At 40.5% G+C, this 20,196-nt stretch overlaps 1 protein-coding gene and 1 long non-coding RNA gene across 3 annotated transcripts in view; one reads left to right on the plus strand and one right to left on the minus strand.

Moving 5' to 3' along the window:
• The window catches only part of LOC142494492 (uncharacterized), a 96,130-nt gene extending 77,487 nt beyond the window's left edge, over nt 1-18,643 (minus strand). Inside the window, exon 1 of one of the 2 annotated variants that reach the window (XR_012801483.1) lies at nt 18,574-18,643. This is a non-coding gene — a long non-coding RNA (uncharacterized LOC142494492). The remainder of the gene's footprint in view (nt 1-18,573) is intronic. The other variant, XR_012801484.1, reaches the window with a different exon arrangement.
• The window catches only part of FSTL4 (follistatin like 4), a 1,082,354-nt gene that overhangs the window by 309,471 nt on the left and 752,687 nt on the right, over nt 1-20,196 (plus strand). The window lies entirely within an intron of this gene.

The following is a 20,196-nucleotide window of genomic DNA, read 5'->3' on the forward strand; positions in this document are numbered from 1 at the left end:
TGTTAGGGTCATTCTACATTTCCCTAGAATCCTACATAGGTGGAGGCGCTGAAAGAAGATTCGTTCCAGAGGATTCACCCCAGGCTCTCACTAGCGGAGGCTCAGACCTCCTGTGAGCCTGCAGGTATACGCACCACACCGGTAACACTACATGTTCTACTCACCCACACTATATATGAGATTGGGTGGGGTGGAATACCCGTTACATAGCTATAGTCTCTGGCAGTTAGATTTGCCTCCTCCAGATGTATATCAGGCCTAGATCATTTAGTCTTTTCTGAAATATTTTGGCATCTTTGTTTCTAGCTTTGTTAGATCTATTCGTTATATACCGTATCTATCTTTGTTTGAATTGAGTGTCAAGCTGAAATCTCCTCCTACATTTTTTCTCTCTCTCTATGTCTGTCAAAATGTCAAAGACATTTTCAAATCTGTGCTGTTATCATTTGGTGCATAGAGATTAGATATGAGATTGGACATGGGAGTCCTAACGTTTCTCTGAAGATGTTCTTACTTCTGCGTGTACAGATTATATAATCTTGTTATTATCCTTTGTTTTTTGAGTAAGATACTGTATTCTGTTGCATTGGCTTTTACAGTTCTCAGTGTGGCTCTTTTTTTAGCTGCGGCCTTGGTCAAGCATTGTCCCTTCAGTGGAGCTGTGAACTCTTCAGTTTGGCTATCTTTGTTGTTGGTGCTCAGTGTTGGTATGCGTAATGTTTACAGGAGCAGTGCTGGGTCTTCTGCTCTGAGGACAGCCATTGAGTCTTTGTATAAAACTATTAAATGGAACAGAAAACTCCATTTATATGGAACTCCTTCATTCCTTAGGTGGGTTGTGAGTTCTTTTAAATGGCACCTCTATTGCAGTGTGGAGAAAGACAAATCCTTATAGATATGTATCGTTGCATTCTCAAATATTATTTCTTTGATTTCCCTTGCTTTTTTCATTAGGAGAGCTTTGTCCGTGAAATTGTGGATTTTGACCATTAGGTCTCATGGTGGATCCTCAGATGCTGATTTCACTCTGTGGGCTCAGTCTATCTTAATTATGCCCTCCTGAGTCAGTCTGCATAACGTGTACAAAGTGGTTTTGTATATATGTTGGTATATCTGATTCCAATTTGTTTAATCTCGGATCTAATTTCTGTAAATTCCTTTTTGAGTGTTTGTTTAAGTTGGTTAAACATTTCTTGTAGGTCGTCTTTGTTGCAAAGATTTGTCAAGTCATCCTTGGTTGCAGGTTCCAGCGGAGGGTTAAGTATACCCGCGTCTTCTTGACCCGATAACTCAACTGGCGATGCAACGGATGCAGGAAGTGAACGGTTTTCTTCCATGTGGCCTACTTTTTCTGTTGTCTCTGATTTTCGGAAGAAGTTGAATACCTCTTGGGGTTTTCCCCCCTTTTTAGGCATCCTTATAATTTAATGTTGTATTTGTTTTGTTTGGATTGTTTTCTTTTTTTTTTTTGCATTTTTTTTAAATCTTTGTTCTTGCTTTATGACAGAGCTGCAGTTCTAAGTAGCCATTTTGTGTGTTGTTGGCCGTGCTCCTTCCTGTGCTGTGTTTTATTAAACAACAGAAGAGCCACCAAACAATTTATCTCATACTAGCTTTTGTACCCGGCTTCGCCCGGGGAATGTAATATTGAATACATGACCCCCCCCCCCCACCCTGCTGCCGGCACATCTCCCCTGGCACCTCCGCCCCCACTACTGGATGTAGTGCGGGGTGAGATTTGTCTCTGTGTGTGTGTATGTGTCTGTCTGTGTGTATATGTGTGTGTGTGCCTGTCTGAGTTTGTCTCCCCCTGCTGCCGGAACATGTCTCTCCCCCCCCCCGCTGGCGGCACATCTTCCCGCGCTGTTGTGGCATGTCCCCTCGCTGCCGGCACATCTCCCCGCCCCCCCCCATTGGTACATCTCCCCTCGCTATCTAGCACATCTCCCCCTCTTCCGCCCCCCATTTGCACATCTTCCCCGCACATCTCACATCACAAACACCAGTGATTCCCAACCTTTTGAAGTGAAACTTCTTTAGTGGTACCTATTCTGATGGGGTAAAACGGGAGAGATGGGGGACGAAATGTGAAACGGAAGTGACGTCACGGCTCCCCCTCCCCTCCCCCCCCCCCCCCACATGCCTGCTGTGACGTGCGGCGGCAGCGGCGATAGCCGCCGGCGCCACTCCTAACGGTCGCCGTTAACCCCACACATTCGCTGCCATGGGTATACAAAGATGGCTGGCTCAGAGCTTCCTTTGCTGCAGGCGTGGGTGTAGTTAGATGGCGGAAGCCCCGCAAGTCCTCCGGCTGTGAGAGGAGGAGCCCCTGCTCAGCCTCTCTCCTCCCTCTTCTCTACCTCCGCTTCCCCTTCCCTGTGTCCCGCTGACAGAGCGCCGCCGGGGCCGGAGGAGGAAAGGAGCCCCGAGATCATGGAGGGTAACCGGGATGATGGCACCGCTCCTAACGGCCGCCAATTCCCCCCACATGCTCACTGCGCTGTCAGCATATGCCAGCGACGTGCCCTGTCGCCTCTTACGGCTCCTGCTCCAGTAACGCGGGAAGTGGGGGGTTTGAGCGTGCCGCTTCCCACGCAGCACTGCCGGAGGGGGGCCCTCTTAAGCACAGGGGTGGGAGAGAGAGAGTCAGGAGACTCAGCCAGAGCCCCGGCGGGTCCGCAGCTCGGGGGGGGGGGGAGAGAGAGTCAGGAGACTCAAACAGAGCCCCCACGGGTCCGCAGCTCGGGGGGTGGGGTTTCGGAGAGAGAGAGAGTCAGTAGACTCAGCCAGAGCCCACGCGGGTCTGCAGCTTGGGGGGGGGGAGAGAGAGTCAGGAAACTCAGACAGAGCCCCCGCGAGTCCGCAGCTCCGGGGGGGGGGGTTAGGAGAGAGGGGGCAGGACACAGAAAGAGAGACACACATACACTGACAGACACACACACATAGACTGACACACATACACACACACACACACACACACACACACACACACACATACACACACACTGATTGCCACACACACACACACACACACACACACACACACACATACACACACACTGATTGCCACACATACACACACACACATACACACCGACTCACATACACACATACATACACACACTGACTGACACACATGCACGCACACACACACACACACACACACACACACACACACACACACACACACACACACACACTGACTGACACACACACTGACTGACTGACTGACACACACACACACACTAACTGACACACACACGCACGCACACTGACACATGCACGCACACTGACTGACTGACACACACACACACACTGACTGACACACACATACACGCACACTGACACACATATGCACGCACGCACACTGACTGACACACACGCACGCACACTGACTGACTGACACATACACACACTGACTGACACACATATACACACACACATGACTGACACACATACACACACACACACTGACTGACACACATACACACACACACTGACTGACACACATACACACACACACTGACTGACACACATACACATACACACACTGACTGACACACATACACACACACATACACACACACACACTGACTGACACACATACACACACACTGACTGACACACATACACTGACTGACACACATACTCACACACACAGTGAAACACATACACACACACTGACTGACACACATACACACGCACACACACTGACTGACATACATACACACACACACACAGTGACACACATACACAAACACTGACTGACACACATACACACACACACACACACACTGACTGACACACATACACACACACTGACTGGCACACACACTGACTGACACACACACAATGACTGACACACATACACACACACAGTGACACACATACACACACTCTGACTGACACACATACACACACACACTGACTGGCACACACACTGACTGGCACACACACTGACTGACACACACACACACACACACTGACACACATACACACACTGACTGACACACATACACACACTGACTGACACACACACACACACACACACTGACTGACACACATACACACACACACACACACTGACTGACACACATACACACACACACACACACTGACTGACACACATACACACACACACACACACACACACACACACAGAGTACTGGGACTTGTTTAACATAATAGCATGGTCAACAGTATCAAAAGCCTTTGCAAAATCATGGCATATTGCACCAGACAACTGTCCATGTTCCATACCATACCACATAGGATCTCATTGCTAACTTTTAAGAGGGTCGTGACTGCGGAATGATTTGATCGGAAACCAAATTGGAATTGACTAAGAAAATTTGACTTCTTATAAAAGTTGCTTAGTTGGGAATTAACACATTCTTCATGACTTTGGATACTATTGGTAGAATAGAGCTACTGTAGGTCTGTAGCTTGAGACAATGTTTGTGTTACCACTTTTGAAGACAGGGATAACTCTAGCAGTTTTTCAAGTCTTAGGAAACTGGCTGGAAGCAAAATTGAGTTGATTTTATAGAGGCAATTGGTTTAGCAATGAGAGGGGCAATTTGAAATGTTTGTATGCCAACTCTGCGGTCACAATATGTTTTTGCTGTTACATGGATCCTCAAGGACTCATTTGGAACATGTGCCGCCTCTCATAGTATTTTCCCCCTATATTTCAGCTTTCAATTATGTGGAGCTTGAAAAGGCAGACTTGGGGATGAGTAAAGATCTGGACATACTGTATATCATAGCAGATATCTGTTCATTTTCATTTCCCTTTACAATCAGATCAATTGCAAATTTAAAAAAGTTGAGAAAATGCATACATTTGATTAAGATTATAAGGGATGGAATATAAAATTTCTGTCATGTGACATGGTTCACCTGTTATGGTCTTGAAAAGTAAGCCTTCACCTTTAAATTATGTGGAAGTACTGATTCATAGAAGAAGTGGCAGCATATACATACACATCTTCAATTTTACCTGTAAGCAGGGGGCCCTTTTCTGTATGTCAGTCTCTGGGTCTGGATTGGTATCCATTGGGGGGTCACCATCTGGAGGGTTCCAGGGTCCACTCTGCCCTGAAATAGAGGTCTGGTTCCTGGTGATCTTGCTGGCAGCACAGTCCTGTGTTCAAGACCACTTTTCCTGTGAGTCTCTTCTGACAACACCGTTGTCTCTGTGCTAAAAAGCTCCCCTGCCGTTCAAGCAGGAGTTTTTTGATGAGTCAAGTAAAGACTGGTTAATTGTCTCTAGCTGCAATTAACCAGATCCCTGCTGAATTCCTCAGACTAATACAGGATTTCTATTGAAGCCCCTTCTGCAGGGGTTAAGGCTCTCCTACGTGAACTTGCACAATCTTGAACCTTTCTATTTCTGTACCCACCATGATCTAATGATGTTAGCTTGTTCTATGCTACAGTAATCTGATCACGTGCAAATCTTATTCTATGTCTGTCTTGTTCACAAATACCTTTTAATCCCTATATTGTATGCATTGAACACAACCGATTTTCATTTACATACACAGTTTGCTCTACAGTTGCTTAAGATTCTGTAGATAATAGTCAGCTCCTTCACATCTGCAGTAGCTCTTAACAATTTTATTTTCCAAAGCTCAATATTTTTGCACAAGCTAGATGTTTCAAGGAGAAATCCCCTAATGATCATGCTAACAAATCAGTTCCTGAAAAGAATGACAGTATTTATTAGGATTATGTAAGATTTTATCATGTTGTATTCCAAGATTTTGATGTAATGGATAAAGATATTTCCCTTGATTTCAGAGTTAAAAAGTTTGCAGGCAGACATTTCTCTACAGGAGTAATCGGAAATGTATAAAGGTTAGTATGAGTGTTCTAGTGGTAAAGGCAATGGGTCCAAATTAGAAAGCAGAAGAAATGGGTGAACCAGTCCAAATATGTTTCCCGAAAATGTATGGACTTTCCATTTAAAATACGTTCCATGGGGTAAAATCCGTAGATGGATTGTTCCAACTTCAATCCGAGCGGATTCATTTAAATCCCCCTATGTGGCTCGGTTATGCGGCATTAAAATAACCCATCGGTGGGTTTAACGGGAATTAATTCTGTGTATTGAATATTAATCCATTTTAAGAACTTTTTCAAACCTGCTAGTGGATTCATCCGTTGTTAAAAAATCACAACCGGAGCTACAGCATGCTATGTGACACGGCCACACCAATTTATCTGCACAACAATTTGAGAGAGGAGAGAGTGAGACACAGTAGCCTATAATGAGAGGATGGGAGAGACAGAGAGAGAAATACACACATGCAGACACACAGACACATTTTTTTTTCTTCTATATTTGTCAAATATTATTTTCTATTTGTTTCTTAATTGGTTCAATTTGTTTTTTTGTTTTTTTTTTATAAGGTGTGACAATGGCAACCAAGGCCGGAGGGGCTCTGCCTCTGCCAGTTCTGTAAGACTATCGAGGAGTTAATTACCAACAACTGTTTTAGGTGCAGTTAGCAATGAGGGCAGAAGACCCTTATCAGTGGTTGATGTACCAGCGACTGTTCCTGCTGGAATAAGGTGTCAGAGCATGCAAAGTACTTGGCCGGCTTCAACCCCAGTTTAAAGTGTGACCGAGGAACCGTCTGTTCCTGCAATTTTCAATCTGGAGTCTGTCACTACAGAACAGTGAATTATTTTGACTTTCAAGATGGGATGTGGATTGTGTACTAGCTTCTGACACTGGTTGCACTTGACCTTTTTTAAGTTTGGGGTTGTGTTGTGCTGCATAATCCTCATCGATTGTTCATGTTACACAGTCGCTTACACTCGGAGGTGAGTTATCTTCTTAGAACATTGTTTTTCAACTTTGTTTGATTAAGGAACCCTATAATTATATTTTGAAATTCTGAAGAAACCCAACCCTTTCTAATAGGGCATCTGAGATAAGATGCATTGTAAATTCTAATGTATTTTGTACAATTTAAAAATTACTTAAATGTTGCAGGAAACCCTTGAGGGATGCCCATGGATTCCAAGTGTTCCTACTAGGAAGTGGAACCCCTGTTGAAAAACACTATCTTAGAATATTTCCTTTTTCAAACATCCAAATCCACATGCTATTTGTTGCCATAGTGATGGAGCGTTTGTCATAGGGATGAGCCATGACTTCAGCTGCAATTACTGCTACCACCACCTTTACACCTACCAACACCACCAATATCAAAAGGCCCGAAATAAAGAAAGTAATGATGATGTTGATGATGATGAGGATGATGATGTGTTGTTGGAATATATGAGGATACCCTCTGAGAACCTTTATTAACGTCCTCTCTCCCTTTACAACTGTGCCTGGAAACAATCAGATTTTCTTTGCAATGAGACACAGTCTCTTTGCCATGGGGAAAAATAGTATTTAATTCTGTCTTTGAATGTAGGGTCTAAAAGTGTAGCCTGAAGGTACTCCTCTCTCCCTTTCATAATGACAACATGGGAGTCATTCACCAGGCATTCAAGCAGTTTAGCATTGACAAAATATCATAATTTTCATAATCATTGTCGCCATTTTTATGCTGCATATTGATTAATATTTTTTCGAGTTATAATATTAGAAGGATGTTCTGACATGCTAGCTTCATCATTGCTCACCAAAACTGTGACTTCTGCAAAGGGCCTGAGCAGCCTGCACAGCTCTTCTATCATATGCCACTGTATAGGTTGCCGAAAGCAATATCCTCATCATTACCAGAATCCCCATTCATAACAAGGGATATTTGAATGGATGAATCATCAGATACACTCCCTTCTCCTTAAAGTCATCAAATCTCTGTGATTGAATTTATTACTTTCCCTTTCCTGTTTGTTTTTAGAAATTACAGTTTTGCTAACCTTCTCAATATTATACTTCCACACATTATCCATTTTAGTTTCAGAAGGACTAGCTAGGGTTTGGGACATAGCTAGCTGATTTTGAACTTTCTCTCTTAGTTCCCTTTTTATAACTCTTCTTAGCTTGAAGTTCACTGTTTTTTACCAGACAGATTTAACTTTATAAGATTCATCACCACCATCGCCACAACCAGAATGACCTCCACCAAAATTTCGTCCACCTCTTCTCCCCCGCCTCTACGTTCACATTCCAAATATGTTTTGAAAAGACTATGACTGGTATTTCAGCCATTAGACATGTTGTTATATAGTATATAGAGCTATATTATTATGCAATGGAAGCTAGTAACTGCTGCTGTTGTTGGTTGTCCTGCTTCTGGGCAACGAACGTCACACTAGGTGCACTTCAGAGAGAGAATGATATAGAAACTCTATTTGGAATGAGTTTATTTTCTGTTCTGGAAGCGTAATAATTATTCTTGGGATTCTTGTTCCAAATAATACTACTAATAATAATACTAATAATAATACTACTAATAATAATAATAACTGCTGCTATATATTCATGTTAACATACTACAATCACAGTAACTGCACATGCAGCATGAGGACATTGCTAAGGTTAGGTCCCCAGTGGCCATAGCTGTGACTGTGTGTGCGGCGCACACAAGGTACGGCCCTTTATGGGGCCAGCCCCAGTAGCTGCTTGTGAGCCCTGGCACAATTTTGTAAAGACAAAGATTTTGTTTTTTCTTGTGGCGACAGAGCGCTGGCCACGTCATAGTGGCGGTTCTGCTAATGAGGCAACTCCCTGTGGTGTGTTTCCAGGTGTCCACTAGGTTGCGCTGCTGTTGGGAACGAGCACTGCCAGGCAACCCAGCGTGGGCACTGGGGCCTTAGCCTAAGGATGCTGTCGAGTGCGGAGGGAGCAGATATAACTGAGATCCTCTGAATTCTATTCCCACCGACGGAGATCGTGACCCAGCGGAGGTGGAGGACCCGTGGAGAACATGGAAGAGGCTGAAGCAAGATCATGGAATAGACTTTGTACTATTTGGAAGTCTTTTATTTCCCTAATTAACTGTTTCTATGGAGAAAATCACTGTATCCGGACACGCATGCGCAGTAACACAGACTTTCACCACAGCTGATGATCCTTTGTCCACCGGAAGCTCTGGGTAGTAATGTTTGGTGCCAAATCACCTCCCACTATCACTATAAAGATCCAGTGTTAACTACATTGGGTTTGGAGCTTGACAAAGGACTTTTAGAGTCTGAAACATCACCCATTTTTACACTGTTTGCCAGATGGTATAAATACATGTACCTTTAATTATCACAAGACGAGTGCTGCGGATTTCTGTTTTACTGCTGGATATGACCTCTCAGACCGGAAGGGTGTTCTTTTAATGCAGCGTGGAATCGGGTTGGTACAGGGGCAGCTTTCTGGTGGCTCAGCAGCTCAGTGACAGGATGGATGTGATGCAGCTTATTGGCCAGTTCTTGTTTGATCCTACATATTTCGCTACTACATTTAGCTTCATCAGTGATCCCTGCGGTTGTTTGTCCAACCAAGAGACTTGTCGCTTACTGTGAATTAGGTTGCAGTCCCTCCTGCATTAAAACTTTAGTCTGTTATATCTGTTCATTTAGTGGTACAGTATGAGATACTGTAGCAAAATCCCTTTAAACCCTATTATACATGTTCTTTAATAAGTGCCTTCTTAAAGATCAGTATACACATTTCCAATAAATCACACAAATGTCACAGATATTCTTGGAAATAAATAAATTGAAGAATGAAATAATCTGAGTATACAATGCATAAAGATATATTCAAAATGTATTTTTATGTTTTACTGCTGTCAAAATGCTTTGTGCATTGAGTGCTTGAGAGATGCAATGGCTTGCCTGCTGAGTTCAATTCCCTCTGCAGAACCTGATGTCAAGCTGACCCGTAGGGAACAGATAGAGATACAATACAAAGAGGGAGAGAATTTACAGTGTATGCAGTGACTTTTACTAAGTGGTGAATTGAGCTCATCACTAGGTCATCAAATCATCATGCAAAATCATAACACACTGCTCTCTGGCTACATTGCCAATGCTAGAGTACAGTCACTTTGAGTTAGAATGAATAGATTTGACCAGTGATTGAAGTTGGATTGTACTAAAATATACTGAATACCACTATTTTGCTTCAGGTAGACTTCTTTTTTCTTTTTAAGAAAATTGTACAAGTCTTTTCTGCTCTTATAGCATGTAAATGCAGAATAAAACAGTGAATATCAACTTTGAGAGAAATATAACTAAAGAGAAATGTGTTAGTTGAAAGTATTACCATATTAAAAATAACATCTATAAATCTACTTATACTGTATAAACAGTTTGTTTTATGGATTTCCAGTGTGTAAGGGAGATTTTATAGTTGTGTTTTACGCCCCTATAATCCCCTGCTTGTCTCATCCTTGTGCATTGGCAATACATTAGGGCAGTGATTGTGCCAGTGACATCATTAGACCTTGTAAGAGATGCGTGCAGAGGTGACAACAGGTGACTCACTTTGGCAAAATAAAAGCCTACATTTATTGTCCCAAAGTGCAATAAACAAAACAAAATACAGGCTTTTCCTCAGCAAAGGTGCAGCAAAAGGCAGCTCAGCAATATAAATAATAGTGCTTTCCCAGGCCAAAGTACAGTTTCCTCAGCATATGGAAGTCCATACTGTATACAACTATATAGATCTGCTGTCCCTTGGCATCAAGGACACAGGGATATGGCCTGCATTCCCCTGGTGTCCCTAGGGATCAAGGACATACACCTGTGATCAGTACGCAGACCAGAGTGAGACAGAGAAACTGTTCCTTTTCCTGCCTTTTAAGACTAAACTGAGCTCATTAATAGTCCTGCTTTCCTCCAGACAGGGATTAACCACTGCCTGGCCGACACCCAACAATCTGTCTATTGTAAACAGGTTTGCCCCTGTTACAAACCTATATTAAAGTTTTACATAACTACAGTATGTTCTGCCATTTTGTTTTGTCCCAGGCAGCAGGGACTACCATAAGGACCTCTCCCCATTTAAAAAAGGTTTTCCAATGGACTTGTGCTCACTCACAGGAAATACAAAACCGCATTTTAGGAACGATGATCTTTAACTATTGTCTTTTCTGTCAGCCTAAAAGTTTTACATTTGTTAAGATAACTCCAAGGATTTGTTCCCTATAGATGATACTTATTATTCATGACCAAATATAACTCTTCATTCCTAGAGATACCTGTCAATAACTAGCAAGTTAATTTGCAAACCAATTACAATTATTTTAGTCTAGCAGACACCCCATGGGAATTGAGTATAAACAATGCATTTCAAATCTTGCTTTGGGTGTCCAAGAAGATTTTTGTATTGCTCAAACAACAATGCAAGAACGCACCACAGAGTTTTCCTGAAACCACTACTTTGCGTTAAAGATTTCCATTGACACAATCAATTTGTCTCTCTACTGCAGAGATAATTACCTGAGCCTGACATGTAAAGATGAAATAGGTTAGAATGTGCTTTCTCTATTATGGATTTCGTCATAAATAGAAACCAATCAGAAGTATAGCAATTACTATCACAACACAGTCATTAACTGAATTACAGGTGACCTCTTGTGAAATTTGGCTCCAAAGGTAAATGTAATAACATCATTTGCTAGATTATAATAACTTTCCTAATAATGCATAAAAATTAACAAAAATAAGAAGCTAATGAAGGCCAACAATTGTTTCACGTATGAGAGAATAAGGATAACAGTATTGATGTGCTAGATTAGGAGGGCATGCTCCTTATAAATAGTGAAATATGCAATTACAGGAAAATAGCATGATCCACGTAGTCCGAATATATTTCTAGATTGTTTTTTTTTCTCGTGTCCCTACATACAACCATAAAGAACAGAAGTGAACAATTAATAAGCCTTAATGACTATTCTATGTATTTGTATTAAGTGTAATAAAATGGACTAGCGCAATGTTAGATTTACATCTAAGCCCCACGGCCAGATCATTAAAACAATATCAAGTTACTTTGGGTGTAACTTACTAATGCTAATGTTTATTAAGCCCATCCATTTAGTTCTCCTGCTGATGGTTTTATCATCCTGATTGCGAATGAAGAAACTTAAGACAGTTGATAATAAAAAGTAGTCCAACCTATCTTTATACTACAAGTAAAATTTAAAAAAAAACTTGCCACATAATTATCATAAATAGTTTTATGGGGACGTTTACTTCTTCGTATAAAACACATCCATTAACACATTAGTCTGCAGTAAAAAGGACAAAGAGGGAGGGGACAGAGCACAAATCTGGTGTCAAAGTAAAAGGAAAACCTTTACTACATTCTGTGACAAATCATAGGCAAAATTTTAAGTATTTGACTAGATTTATGATATTCAATCAGTTTTTCGTATTTTTAATTGGCTCCCATTATTTCTACTGTATACCAAAGATAAATTGTTATTAGTGTTGTGTTTTTAATAGTACTATATCAGAATGAAAGTTTATTATAATAATTATTAAAATTAATATTACTAAACCGGTAATTTCATTATATTTTCTTACAACAGATTTAAACAAATCTAGGATTTAAGATCAGCATTAACATATTATTACATTTAGATAAAAAACAATTACCACTGCCCAATGTTTTTAAACACCCATAACTACAATAATTAAATCTGTATAGGAAGTATTTTATTTCACTTTCTAACTGGACTCAGATTTTAAGGGTATAAGGCTAGCTATCGCCATATCCCCTTCACCTTTCATAGCAGCAATTTGCATCAATGTAAACATTTATTTAGAAAAGGGGAGATAGAGAAAGTACTGCTACCAATGAATGACAGCTGAACAGCCAAACCTAATCAAGGAGGCGGTGCACCCAGGAGCAAAGAATAAACATATAACAAAAAAGAAATGCGACTCCTAAGAGACAGGGGTTGCAGAAATTCTGTATTAAGGGGCACTCAATGTGTCCGCACAAAAATATATCAAATTTATTCATAACAACGATGAGAGACATACATAATAAAATACAAATAAAAAAACATATAACCAACCGTGTCTGAGTGGCCTGCAAATGTGTCTCTGATACAATTGAATGCTTTGTTGTTCCTGAGGTGTAATGTGGATGGTGATGTAAATGTAACAGGTACTAGAAGATATCATCACACAAACACATAGGGTAAAAAAATAACAGGAATCCATGGAATTTAAGAGGGGTGACATATAGTCCCCTCTAAAATAAATGGATGCCTGCCTGCCTGCCGGCAGAAAGCTACAAAATACCTAACAATAGCAGTGCTGCAAAAATGAACAGCTACACGTGTAGCATGGGAGTAAACCCTAGTGGAACGCAATGGCACAGGATACTATGAATGCAAAAGGTATCCAAATGTCAGGAGGGAGCAGTATAAATAGCAATGAGAACAATGCTACAATATTGTGTAAACTGTAGCAGCAGTCCAAACTATGTATCCTCCCTAGAGGGTGAACAATGAAGACACTCATGAATATGAGGTGAGTGAATAACACAGTAGAATAGTATTGAATTACATGTAGATAATAGCTCCTAAATACCCTTGCCCTAACAAAAAGGGCAGAATGTAATACTGCAATGACGCAGAGAGAAACAGGGAGTCCCAAATGAACGGAGCCTATGAGTCCTGCACATGAAATAGAATATACATCACCAGAGGTCCAGCAGGGGTTAATGGGCAAAGCCCCAGGGTCCTGTAAGGAAACCCGTGGTCCGTTTGCAGACTTAGCACAAAGTAGAAACAAATTACTGCAACCGGAACTTCAGGAAGCTTTAGAGTGAAACAGACTCATCACCATGCAGATGGAAAGGGTGACCCGCGGTCAGTCAGCAGGCGCAGGACAAGGTGAGGAGAAAGTGTGCCGCTATCAGAGTTACATAAGCTGTAGACCAGATATAGCTGAATTGGCAGATCGGCAAGGAGAACAGCCAAATATGTCGCTGTAGGCTGTCCGCTAAGTCATTGAGCAGGAAAGGTAGGCATATGAAAAAACAGCAGACAGGAATTCCAGGGAACGGCCAATTTGACTCAGGGAGGTAGATACAGGTGCGCCCAACATGGTGTTTCACCAAAAAGGCTTTGTCAGGGGCATGACACTATATGGCTCATCATAGGATTTAATACCCTGAACACGTGACGTCACTTGATTGGAATAAGAGAAACATGGCAGGAGTCAGAGATAGGTGATTAGTCAAAACGTATTAACCCTGACAGGTACAGATGTATTGGTCCTAATACACATGTAATGCAAGAGTACCCCAAAGTTATTGTCCTAGTCTGATCAAATAAATTTAAATAAAAGATGAAAAACTGAGATCTTCATTAAGCAATTTAGGGGTGACGCAACCTTGATTAAAGATCTATCTAGTCACATGACGGAGGAGCTCCAATTCCAGATTGCCACCCCTACTATCTAGTGACACTTTTCAATGCCCCAAGCCAGCAAAACCTTGGGGAGCTAGCAAGCCTGCAATGGAAATGTCTGACAACACTAGTCAATTGCTTAGCCTTAGCTAAATCCTTGCTTGCATTTCTAATATTGCACGCATGTTCCTTTTAATTCTCTCAAAGTTATACCCACATATAGAAGGTTACAGGGACATGCTAGTGCATAGATGATCCCCTTTGTATGACCATTAAAGAAATCTTTCACTGTAAACTCTCTAGTCTGACTCTACTGTTAAATAAGATTTTTCTCTTGGGAATAAAGCCACAGCATTTACAACTGTCACATGCAAAGGTGCATTTGGATAAGTTTCTAGCGGCCAGTGTGCTGTTGAAGTGACTGTGCACTAACTGATCTCTCAAATTGGTTGCTCTTTTTGCTGTCATAAGTACCCTTAGTCCGATTGAGGTCACTAAATGTCTGCCATTAAAAATCACCCAGTGTCTTTGAAGAGTAGACCTAACGTCGTCCCAATTTTGGTTGAACGTGGAAATAAATCTTACTAGTACAATACTGTAGGTCAACTGGTCTTGGATTTACTTAGGGGGACCAGTAGTGGGGACCAGTAGTGTGTTCCTATCTCTACATTTGACACAATAGAGAGCTCTCTTAAAACATCTTTTACTATACTCTCTTTCTCTAAATAACACAGCAGTTCTGTTAAAAATGGTATAGTTGACCTACTGGAATACCTCTCTTAAGGGTGACTGGATCGAAATGTAGTAAACTGTTCTTGCAGTACTCTTACAAAAAACATCCATATCTATCTTTAAATCGTTCGAAATTTGAATATGTAGATCCAAAAAGGAAATAGACACCTCAGAAATTTCTGAAGTAAGATGGATGTTGAGATTATTAAGTGCCTGGATAAAAGATGTACATCCAGTGATGTCCCTTTCCCACAGAAAGGGAACATCTATATTTATTTGCTTGCATTTATCATTTGAAGTTACTGATGCCACTATCTCTGTAAACTGGTTTGGTATTTTTGTGCAATGTTTTATTCCTAAAATGCACCAGGCATGGATTGAAATTGTCAATAGAACTCAGACAAAAGACTAGAAGAAAAATAGCAATAAGTCCTTGTCAAGGGAGATCAGGACAATTTACACCAGGAATCAGAATACTAGACAGAACTGCAGCTCCAGTCAGCGCTGCATTTACAGACTGGAGCAGCACTGGATGCTCCAGACCACTGCACTGGGTCTCCTCAGTTTTCTTCTGCTGACTCCCTGTCAGCTCTTTTTTTAACAGGGGCTCTGTGAGTCCCCTATCAGCACACATCCTTCACAAAGAATATCAAGTCCAGAATGACTCTCTTGAGGCAGGGGAGAAGGAGTATGTATACCCCTGATCCAGTGATGCCAGCTAGTCTGGGTAGGAACAATATTCCTGGTCTCTACACAGGGTGATAGACCCGGTTGATGAGATTACTGGGGTTGAAGGTGGGCCAGGACAATGCTTATAATCCCCTTCCACAGGCACAATACAGATACAGCCCCAGGGCTCATCACTGTTTCACATACTTTAAGTGGAACATATATAGGACTGCTAAAATAAACTGTACATACTGTACATAAATAACTAACTTATACCATTTACAGGTAGGGGTAATGGTGAAATCACACAATTTAATTTACCATTTATTTAAAAGCAGCCAAATCTATGTCCCCTATCACAGTCCTTTCTCTAGAAATCGTGATATAGAAAGAAAGTTGTGCTTGGAAAAATAACTACATTGAAATAATAACTTAGTTTGAAATATATATTTTTTAAATGATTGCTGCTTTAAAGCTTTGAACTGCAAACCGTTTTCACAGCCATAACTATTAGAAATGTTTATGGGATCATAATGGATTTTACACCCCATTTATGTAAACTAGGGATGCTAAAGTTCAGTCGTCAAGGGCTTCAAACATTGTCAGGTTTTCAAGATTTCTCTACCACATACTGTACTAATCAACCAACCTAGCATTCATTACTACTAAGACAACTTGTTTAGGTATGTGTTGCCTTAACCTGGCCTGTTGGTACTAACTATTGAGAACTGAACTTGAGCATCCCTGATGTTGACACACATTATGTTGTTTTGACGGTTGACCTAAGTCAAGTCTATGTGATGTCCTCATTCATACATGGGGTAGAAGAGAAAAGTAATAAAATGGTTGTATTTTTTAATAATTCCTATCCTTTATCACATATAGCACAATTTGTATGTTTGCATTCAATGTACTATCTGTAATCCTTCATTTCACTCTACTTATACACAATTGTTTAGAGGTCTCTGTCATCCTCCCTGTTTCCAAACTTACCCTGACCACCTTTAAACAGTCCTGAGACACAGCCATGAATAACCTGTCTATTAAGACTTCTGCCTCTATTAGAGAGGTAAAGAGACTTTTCCCAGAGATAGTGATAGGACTTGCAGGGGGGAAAAAGAGGGCACTCCTTGACTTAGTCTACACGATTACAAATGCTCTAACCAAAGAATTTAACTAAGTGACCCTAACTTATTTGTTTTTCATATAATCATTTGACTATATGATTAGTCATGTTGGATGTAGCATTGGAGCTCTCTGTTTCTGTGTGTACTCTACTTGTAAACTAAAAAAAGTACATTTACATGTGTAACATCCAACATAAACACGTTAATGATGCCATTTGGTTTGTTTAAAAATCTATTTGCTTAAATACTATTTACTTTCCTGTTTTTATCACGAATAATTACTTCACTTTAAAAGTATCCATACATTTTCTACAGTATGTTGGAGCAATATTGATGTACTGTAAAAGCATTTTCTCATCAGGTCTATTAATGTGTTACTATGGGACTTAACATGTCAACCATTAACTAATTCAAAAGTCACAGAACCTGCTTAAAAATTCCTCTAAGTAATGACATGGTAATGAGGACAAAAGTTAAAGCATTGTTCTGCACTATAAGAGATTTAAATATATGTTGCAAGTTTGATTTACAGCTTCCCTACATTGCAGTAAAAGTACAAATGTTAAAGTGGATCAACATACCTACAGTAGCATACAGTAGTAGTGAGTTCCAACATCAAGGTACCCGCTGAGATAAACATTTTACAAATAAAATACTGTATGCTTTCATTAGGCAAAAGAGTGAAGTATATGATTTCTATATACAGCAATACATGCTGGATATATTTTGACCTTGGCTCAAGTTCTACTGTAGATTTGGTGAGGTTCAACAGTTCAAAATAAAGTTGTTTAACACAAAGGTACAGTATTAATCCTCATTATGCTTTCTTTATTAATAACTTCAAGTTGTGCTTTGGAAATATCAATGGTTTTTGACACGGGTCATTGCTTCAATTGATAGCAACTGATGACATTTTCGTAACTATGCAAATTGCAGACACACTGCAGAATGCAATAAAAATGTCATAGTATGCTATTTTGTTGAAGTAATGTAGCATCCTTGAGACATTAAGGGTGACATAAGAGTTGCTTACAATTAAAAATAAAACATCCCCATTTAATGTTTTAGCCCCACATAAGACCAACTGAGCACAAAGGATCATTGTGATATATTGTTAGGTTTAACCCTTTGAATGCCCTATGGAAATACGCTGTACATCCTCATGGCAGGCACGCTAGGGGCTACCTTATGCCTTTGCTTGTTTTCTATGGGAGTGTGAATTCAAACACCATCTAAACAGCAGAGGAGGAGCCTCTTCTACCATTCAGATTACCACATTGATGCTGTGATCGTGTGATGACATGATCACGCCTTAACGGAGCATGGCGTGGAACTTTGTTACCATGGCCACTCTGGCATTGAAGAGGTTAAACTAGATGACTGATGGCTTAAAAAGGACAACTATAAGTATTTTAAAATAAGTTTTAAGGTTTATCCAGGAAATGTTTGAAAACAATGTAACTTGGCATTTAGGAATATTGTACTTTTCTTTATCTTTCCCACCTGATAAATTCAGTACAAAGTGGCTTAAAACAAGTAATGGAACTGTGTTTAAATTAAGAAAAACTCTGATTTTAATAAAAATTTGGGGGCACTGATGTGTGCCTTATTTTTGTAAATGTAAATTTTAAGCAATATTCTTGCTTAGTAAACAGGTGAGGGGGCTCATGATAGTTGGTGCTGAGCTCTTCTTAACCCCTGAGTCTTACCAGGTCGCGAGGCTGGCTGGGAGCTGTTTCTCTGTCCCCTTCTTTACCCTCTCGCCTCCCGGAGTGTCAGTTGATGACCTGGTTGAAGAAGAGGGAGGGGCTTGGGGATGTTTTGAATCAGACAAGAGCCTGAAATCAGTTGGTTGCCCAGTTCAATAGTACCAGCACACACAGTTGGCCGCTCCCTGGTGGAAAGCGGTTTTTGCTTTCAAATAGTTTTTTGTGGAGACTGGAGTCTGCGTCTGGGAAGGGGAAGTTATCTGGGTTGGCAATATGGTCTGTGTAAGAACTGCAGGAGGAGGCCCTTTCTCGTGAAGCTGGCAGGGAGTGAAGTCACAGATGACAGCGGGTCTGCAGCCCCCAGAGAGGTGATGAAAGAGATTCCTGACCAGTGCAGAAGGAGAGTGACATTTTTTTGTTTATAAAAGCTGCTGCCTTTTGTACCTCCAGTTTTTTGGGAGTGGGTTTATTTATATGAATATTTTGTGGAGGTGTGTACTGGGGGTAGGGAGAGTTCCTTCCAGTCTCCAAGGTCAAGGGAATCGGTGTGTGCAAATAAACAAGTATTAGTACTTTTTGTTTGACAATTTAAAAGCAATGGTACGCAATATTCCCTAATATCTCCACACTTCCCTGCCTTTCATACTGATTATAGACGAAGAGGGGACATGTATAAATCGCATTACCTTATCATTGCGGAGAAACAGACAAACACCCCCGATTAACACTACTTTATTTACTGTAAATGAACCCAAAGGAAAGTTAAGACTCCATTTTTTTTTAAATATAAGACAAAAAGGTTTGTGACCCCTTCTCCCTGGATTAAAGCTCAGTCATCCCACCTTTTAAACTGCAGGTCTTATTGCGCACCTGTGAATTACCAGTCTATTAAAACAGTTCTCAGTCCATTAGGGAGGTTAGGAGACCCTTTTGTGTGTACAGCAGTGTAAGGACTTACAAAAGAGGGGTTACCGTGGCATGGTTTGCAAGCTTAAAATGCTTTGGCCAATGAATAGAACTAAATGACCCTCAAGTATGAAAAGAAAAACAGATAAGTATTTAACTATATAATTTGTCATATTAGATGTAGCACTGAGACTTTTTTGTCTTTGTTATATTACATGAGGTCACAATCATTAGCACTGCTTTTTGAAACAAATATATATATGGTGTGGTGGTTTGGGTTCTGATCTTACAGGGCCTGTAAAAATGTTTAACAATATACTTGTGAGATTATTTTATTTTCTTCATTTTGCTTTCTATAGTACTGCTATGTCTTGTATTTTTATCCTTTAAAACTCATATTATTTTCCTATATTTTAGGTTGTATAGTTCATGGTCAACACATTGTATTAACAATTGACATATTATTTAAAGGATACAATAATAATATAACAGCAATAGTATATTGCCATAAGTTTACAATTGTTTGCCTTAAGTCCCATTTTCTTCTATTTTATGTAGCCATGTATCCCCTGGCTACTAAATTCCTCTGCCTAACATATACGCCCTGGTACCAGCAAAAGCAGTGTTAGGGTTAATCCCTTGACCTTGCTTCCATAAGTAACTCTCTAGTAGTCTCTAGTAGTTACAGGGGTGTGTGAAAGGGTGAAGTCAGGTACA

The sequence above is a fragment of the Ascaphus truei genome, chromosome 5, assembly GCF_040206685.1.
Source record: "Ascaphus truei isolate aAscTru1 chromosome 5, aAscTru1.hap1, whole genome shotgun sequence".
NCBI classification, from domain to species: domain Eukaryota; kingdom Metazoa; phylum Chordata; class Amphibia; order Anura; family Ascaphidae; genus Ascaphus; species Ascaphus truei.